Source organism: Dermochelys coriacea, chromosome 24, assembly GCF_009764565.3.
Source record: "Dermochelys coriacea isolate rDerCor1 chromosome 24, rDerCor1.pri.v4, whole genome shotgun sequence".
Taxonomy (NCBI): domain Eukaryota; kingdom Metazoa; phylum Chordata; order Testudines; family Dermochelyidae; genus Dermochelys; species Dermochelys coriacea.
Window position 1 is genome coordinate 1,502,845 of NC_050091.1, and position 7,838 is coordinate 1,510,682.

The window sequence follows — 7,838 nt, forward strand, 5'->3', positions numbered from 1 at the left end:
ATCCCAGAGGGGGCGTGGGAGATCAGCTCTCACCTAGCAGCAGAGCCCCCTGTAACGTGTCAATGCCCATCTAGCTGATGGAAACACTTCCATAGGAATTGTTTTTCCTTCCGAAAACAGATTCAAATCTATTTCCATGAACCATTCATCAGTTTTAGTGAGAAATGACAGAACTGTTTGTTTAAATTAAAAAAAAAAAATTGGCGGGGGGTGGGGAGGCTCCTGCGGTAGCCGAGGAAGAGGAGGCAGAAGATAATGCAGGCCATGCTGATGTGGACTCTTCACCCCATTTTGGATTAAACCATGTTTCAAAATCTTGCAATTTACTGCCACACAGCAATCCCCTTTCTGCGGCCGGCCTGCCTTTCCCTGGGAAGAGTCTGCTTTGCACCAGCAATCAGAGATTGGTTCATGTTCTGAAGCAGGAACATTTGGATCCTTGTTTGCCATTCAGCTGTTATAACTAGATATTCTTCTAGTTGGGTGATTCCCTTTGCCTTTTTTAACAGCTGAACTCAATGACGTTGCAATGAGTTCCAAAGGCTAATTGTGTGCCTTATGGAAATAGCAGGAGATATGGAAAAGCCTTTTCGGGTTGCATCAAATTACTGCCACCTCCAGGACCAAGAGCCTCGTCTCCCGTGTTGACCCAGACCCCTGTGGGAGCATCCCGGACACATCTGAACATCTTTCCTCACCTTCCTATCTGTGAGGGGCCTTGAGCCGACCACTGAACCACCAACCTTTCAGCTGGGGCTGTCACCAGGAGCCTAGGGGAGAATGGCACCCAAATGGAAGTGGCCTTGAAGAGTGCAGGGGTGGCCACATGGCCCTGCCCTCACCTGACATAACTGTGGCTCTTGATGCTGCCTCGCTGTTGGCTAGAACTCCTGTGCCAGCACTTCCCCCAAACACTGAAGTCACTGTAGGGTTAAACCTGCCACTAGGCTTCTATGGGGGAGAAAAGGGAATGAACAGCTGAGCCAGGTGCCCCAGATCCTGCCCTCTCTGCTACTCCGCTCCCCCTGCTCGGACCTCTGCATCTTTCTCCTTTTACAGCTGGATTGTGCCACAGCGCTGGAGAGAGACCTACAACTGGCCCAACCGTGCCACTGGATTACTCGGGCTTGTGCTGGGAAAGACCTGTACTGAAAGAGCCCTGTCCCGTCAGCCCAGGGCCCTCATCCAGCACTGCAGGGCTGCAAAAGTTGGGTTGGGCTGAATTGAAACGTTTGGGCTTTAACCCTTTGTTGTCTTTTACTCTCCATAGCCGCGAGGGTGACAGGAAGGGGCGTTCCTCTCCAGCGTGCTGTGGCTCAAATGCGCTGCACCAAAACATTTGGACAATTTCAAACTGTCTCTTTCAGAAAACTGCATGGAAGAATTTATCAGCTCTGCCCTGCTCACGTGGGTGTTTTCTCCCTTTCTGCAGTAGGGATCTATTACCGACCCCCTGACCAGGATGGTGATAGTGATTGGGAAATGCTCAGGGAGATGAGAGGCTATTAACATAAAAAACTAATAATAAATAATGGAGATTTCAATTATTCCCCTATTGACTGGGTCCATGTCACCTCAGGGCAGGATGCAGAGAGAGAGTTTTTTGACACCTTAAATGGCTGCTTCTTGGAGCAGCTGGTCCTGGAACTACCAAAGGAGAGGCAATTCTTGATTTAGTCCTAAGTGGGGCACAGGATCTGGTCCAAGAGGTGAATATAGCTGGACTGCTCCATAATAGTGACCATAATATAATTAAATTTAACATCCCTGTGGCAGGAAAAACACCACAGCGGCCCACCACTGTAGCATTTAAATTCAGAAAGGGGAACTACACAAAAATGAGGAGGTTAGTGAAACAGAAATTAAAGGGTACAGTGCCAAACATGAAACCTCTGTAAGCTGCATGGAAACTTTTTAAAGACACCATAATAGAGGGTCAACTTAAACGTATACCCCAAATTAAAAAACAGAGTACGAAAAAGAGCCAGTGGGGCTGAACAACAAAGTAAACAGTGAGAGGCAAAAAGGCATCCTTTAAAGAGTGGAAGTTTAAATCATAGGGAGGAAAATAGAAAGGAGCATAAACAGTGGCAAATGAAGTGTAAAAATACAGTTTGGAAGGCCAAAAAAGAGCTTGAGCAACAGTTAACCAAAGACTCAAAGTAATTTTTTTGAAAAAAAAAATTGTGAAGTACATCAGAAGCAGGAAGCTGCTAAACAATGCGCAGGCCCACTGGACGATCGAGCTGCTAAAGGAGCACTCAAGGACAATAAGGCCATAGCGGAGAAACTACATGATTTCTTTGCATCAGTCTTCACAGCTCAGGATGTGAGGGAGATTCCCAAACTTGAGCCATTCTTTTTAGGTGACCGATCTGAGGAACTGTCCCAGATTGAGGTGTCACTAGAGGAGATTTTGCAACAAATTTGATAAATTAAACCGCACTAAGTCATCAGGACCAGATGGTATCACCCAAGAGTTCTGAAGGAACTCAATATGAAATTCCAGCACTACTAACTCTCGTCTGTAAGCAATCATTTAAATCAGTTTCTGTACCATATGACTGGAGGATAGCTAATTTGATGCCAATTTTTAAAAAGGGTTCCAGAGGTGATCCTGGCAATTACAGGCCTGTAAACCTGACTTCAGTACCCAGCAAAGGGGTTGAAACTATAATAAAGAACACTATTGTCAGACACACAGATTAACATAATTTTTTGAGGAAGAGTCAACATGGCTTTAGTAAAGGAAAATCATACCTCACCAATCTACTAGAATTATTTGAGGGAGTCAACAAGCATGTGGACCAAGGGGATCCAGTGGATATAGTGTACTTAGATTTTCAGAAAGCCTTGGACAAGGTCCCTCACCAAAGGCTCTTAAGCAAAGTAAGCTGCCACGAGATGAGAGGGAAGGTCCTCTCATGGATTCGTAACTGATTGAAAGATAGGAACCAAAGAGTAGGTATAAATGGTCAGTTGGAGAGAGGTAAATAGTGGTGTCCCCTAGGGCTCTGCACTGGGCCTAGTCCTATTCAACATTCATAAATGATCTGGAAAAAGGGGTAAATAGTGAGGTGGCAAAATTTGCAGATGATGCAAAATTACTAAAGATAGTTAAGACCTGGGCAGACTCTGAAGAGTACAAAAGGATCTCTCAAAAGTGGGTGACTAGGCAACACAATGGCAGATGAAATTTAATGTTGATAAATGCAAAGCATAATCCCCTATAAAATGGGGTCTAAATTAGCGGTTACCACTCAAGAAAGAGATCTTGGCATCATTGTGGAGAGTTCTCTGAAAACATCCACTCAATGTGCAGCGGCCATCAAAAAAGTGAACAGAATGCTGGGAATCATTAAGAAAGGGATAGATAATATGACAGAAAATATCATGTTGCCTTTATATAAATCTATGGTACATCCACATCTTGAATATTTTGTGCACATGTGGTTGCCCCATCTCAAAAAAGATATATTGGAATAGGAAAAGGTTCAGAAAAGGGTGACAAAAATTATTAAGAGTATGGAACAGCTTCTGTATGAGGAGAGATTAATAAGATTGGGACTTTCCAGCTTGAAAAAGAGACAGCTAAGGGGAGATATGTTTGAGGTCTATAAACTCATGACTGGTGTAGAGAAAGTAGATAAGGAAGTGTTGTTTATTACTTCTCAACACGAGCTAGGGGTCACCAAATGAAATGAATAGGCAGCAGCTTTAAAACAAACAAAAGGAAGTATTTCTTCACACAGCACACAGTCAACTTGGGGAACTTCTTGCCAGAGGATATTGTGAAGGCCAAGACCATAACAGGGTTCAAAAAAGAACTAGATCAGTTCATGGAGGATAGGTCTATCAGTGGCTATTAGCCATGATGGGCAGGGATGGTGTCCCTAGCCGCTGTTTGGCAGCAGCTGGCAATGAGTGATGGGATGGATCCTTTGATGATTTCCTGTTCTGTTCATTCCCTCTGGGGCAACGGGCATTGGCCTCTGTTGGAAGACAGACTCTGGGCTAGATGGACCTTTTTGTCTGACCCAGTAGGGCCGTTCTTATGGACCCAGCCTGCCCCGGGGCGTGGCCTTCCATAACTGCGCTGGGCTCCTGCTGCCATGGAGAATCCAAGCCCCTCTGCCCCCAGCCAGTGGGAAATGGCAGGAAGGAAGGAAGGAAGGCTAGCTCCTTTCTGCCCCACGTGTGCCCCCAGGCTCTTGGGTGAGATGGTGAGGAGGCAAGGGGCTGGCTAGCTCTGGATGAGGGCCAGCCCCCTCCCCCCCCCCCCACTGCAATAGAAAGATGGACTCCCAGCCGGCAGGGGTCCATGCCCAGGGCATCAGCCCCTGCACTTAGGGCCAGGGCATAGCTCCCGCTGCAGCTGGGTTTCCTCTCTCGAGTCAGGGGCTTGGGGCCCAGCGCCCCCAGTGGGTACTTGCCCCTTCCCTGCGGCTAGATGGCCCCAGTAGCCCTGCATATGGGGCTGCATGGGAGAATCCAGTTCCTGGCCATGAGTGCAGGCAGCCCAAACCTTCCAGAGGCTCTGGGGGTCAGTGAGGGGGTGTCTGTCCTGCCTGGGGGAATTGAGGGGTGGGGGGAACAAGCGCCTGGATTTTGCTCTTGGCCTTTCAGCAGGTGCCCCGCTTACCTGCAGGGAGGGGCCTGAGCTTCCTCCTGCTGCCCTGAGCAGGAAGTTAGGGGCTGCTTCTGATGGCAGCTGGTAGGACTGTGCCCCCCCCTTTCCCCTGGGGGAGGGCTGGGCTGGGAGGCCAGCTCTGTCCCCGCCAGCCCTGCCCCCACCACCCCCCTGTGCTCAGATTATGGGCCTTGTTTGCACCATTGGCCTCTCCAGAGGGGATGGGGGACCTGTGATGGGAGCACACACCCCGTTTGTCTCCCCTGGGCCCGGGGCAGGTAGCTGCTGTTACTAGCTGGGGCTGGATGGGACCAGGCCCCGTAACAGATGCATGGCTCACCCCCAAGGACACCACGTGCTGCCAGGCTCCTTTTTCCATTTTATTTTTAATTTTAACAGTCAAAGACGGCCAGGCCCTGCACTCCAGCTCCTGGGGCTGAACGCCCAGCTGCCCTGGCCCCACTGCCCCCCATCCCAGGCACAGCTGGGGGACAGGGTGCTCCTCCCTGGGGCTGGGGAGAGCTATGGGCTGTTAAATGCACTGGCAGGGGGTGCTAGAGGAGCGGTGAGGGGCAGGGGATGGAGGCTGTGAGGGGGGTGAAGACAGGAAGGGTGTGGAGCTAAGGGACTAGAGCTGAGGTTATTCTAAGCTCAAGCTGGGGCTGTCTCCTCCCAGCCCTGCCCCATGCATGGCTCCCATTGCCTAGAGCCCCAGAGGCTCCCCCTAAGCCCTGCACCATTGCCTAGAGCCTCAGTGGCAGCAACTGCACCTTTCAAGCCCTTGAGCCTCTGGCTGCAGCGTGTGGGGAGTAGGGGCCAGGTCATGCTCCTGTCTCCATCCTCTGACGGGGGAGGTCCTGGCTTGGTTCTGGCCCGGTTCCTCTTCTCAGCAGGCTGGGCAGTAGCAGCTCTGGGCTGGCTGCTTGGTGCTGCCCGGCCCATTAAAGCTTCTGGCGCGGTTCCAGCCCTGGCACGTTACACAGACAGACGCGCGGACAGAATCTGCTCATTGGTTCTAGTGTTTGTGTCTCGACACCTAAGGGCAGCGGCTCCATGGGGCTGGGGATTGGGGCCACTGGGGGGAGCTTGAACATGGGTCACGGCATTGCAGAGCCTCTTCTCCCCCACCCCCACCGAGGGGCCCAGTCCTGCTGCTGGGATGGTAGCTCCAGGGGGGGATCTGGGGCAGGGGCTGGAAGAGGGATTTCAAGGCCAGGAGGGATCACGCTGCCTGGGCCACGGCAGAGCTTCCTGGCTGGAGCCCACTGCCACAGAGCACAGCAGCTCCACGGGCAGCCGGGCTGCAGGGGAAAGGCCTGGAGTTTGGAGCAGGCCCATGGCATTGGGGCCAAGGGAATCTTTGGCATTTAAGCCCTGGCAGAAGGAGGCAAACATGCTCCCGTCCCCCAGGAGCCTGGCAGGGGCCAGAGCAGCAGTGGTGCTGGGGTGAGGGGGCACAAAGACAGGGCTAACCCCCCCCCATCTCCAGCCCATCCTGTTCTGGCTGAAGGGAAGGGGACCCCAGGGCAGGGTCTGCTCAAGCCAGCCCCCAGCCAGTGAAATGGGTGCCCTGCACCATGGAGTGAGTTATGGTACTAGCAAAAAGCACTAATTAATACTTGGGGGGGGGGGACTGGTGCCACATGGACCCTGGTGCTGGGAGGTGAGAAAGTGGCACAGGGCATCTTTGGACAACTTTGGACAGGGTGCTGGGCCTGGAGGGTCTGTCACATGCTGCCGGAGGGGGGCTCTGCCCACTGCAGGGGGGTGACAAGCCGGGATTCAGGAGCCCTTTGCAAACAGCAGCCGCTTGCATGCCAGGGCAGAGGCAGCATCTGGCCCAGCTGCCATGGAGCCACCATCTAACAAAGCAAAATCTACAATCATCAGCTGCGGCATTGGCCACCCCCCCAATCAACCCAAAGGGCTTTTGATTACAGGCCACGTGGGGCAGCCGGCTCGCGCCCACACGACATTTGGTAGCATGTTTTCACGTACATGGGCACTTGTTGGCACCAGTGCCAGAACCTGCCTTTCCCGCCTGGCCTCGTTGCAGGGCACAGGCCAGACGGACAGACAGCCCCGGGGGACAAGCGCTGGGCCCAGACTGTCGGCCCAAAGGATGGTTCCAAGTGGCTCTGGCTACTTGGGGGGGTGGGGGGAAGAGATGTTTTCCCCCCCTCCCCAATTCATGTCATGTCCCATGTTTAAAGGGCTGGAAGTGGGACTGGCACTAAGGGGCCTGTGCCATTGCTCCCACCCCCAGCCCCTTCCAGCTGGAGCATGCCGGGGGGGGCAGACATTATTGCTTTGCTAAGGGGCTGGGGCTCCTGCCTCTGCAGCCCTCCTGGGCAGGGAGGAGTGGTTCTGTTCCCCCAGCTGGGCATTTCCTAGTTACTGGGGACACAGCCCCCCCCCGGGCACTGCCCCTGTGCCTGGCATTGGGGGGGCCTGTGCCCATGGGCAGCAGGACAGGAGCCACCTGCACTGGGAAGACAGAGCTAAGGAGCGGGGGGAGAAAAGAGCTCTGGGGCCTGGTGCCCCAGCTCAGCAGTGAGATACAGGCCAGATGGGGGCGAGGGGGAGGAACGGTGCCAGCCTCTGTCGGGGGGGGGGCACCAGCTCCTTAAAGCTGCATGTCTGGGGCAGAATTTTGGCTTTTGGTTGGTTTTTTTTAAAATATTTGGTTAGAGACAAAAATGGCAAAGCAGCAAAGGGAGTTTTGAATGGGGGAGGAGGCGGCTTTGGGCACCTGGCCTCCCGCATCGGTAGTGGGGGCTTTGGGCACCTGGCCTCCCCCCCCCATCGGGGGGTCACTCTATGGGACGGTCCCCAGGCCCAGCCAGTGGTTCCCATGTGGTTTGGAGCTATTTGGCATCATGGTGCAGGTGCCACCTGGGGGAGGCTGGTAGGACAATTCCTCCCCCCCCACCGTACTTTGGCAGGGCGGGAATTGTGACAGACTAGGGAGCTGAACCCCCTCCTTCAGAGGGGGAAGCTCAGGGAGATCTGGAGTTTTCCTTGCTTCCCCACCCCATCCCCACCCTGGGGATATGGGTGTGGGAGGGGCCCAGCCCTGTCTCAGCAGGGGAGTGGGGGGGGAACTAAGTCCCAGCCCCCATGCACTGGGCTGGGGAAAGGCTGCAGCCCCCTGCCCGTTGCCCCAGCTCCTTTCACCCCCCCTCCTCTCGATTTGCCCCAAGGGGCT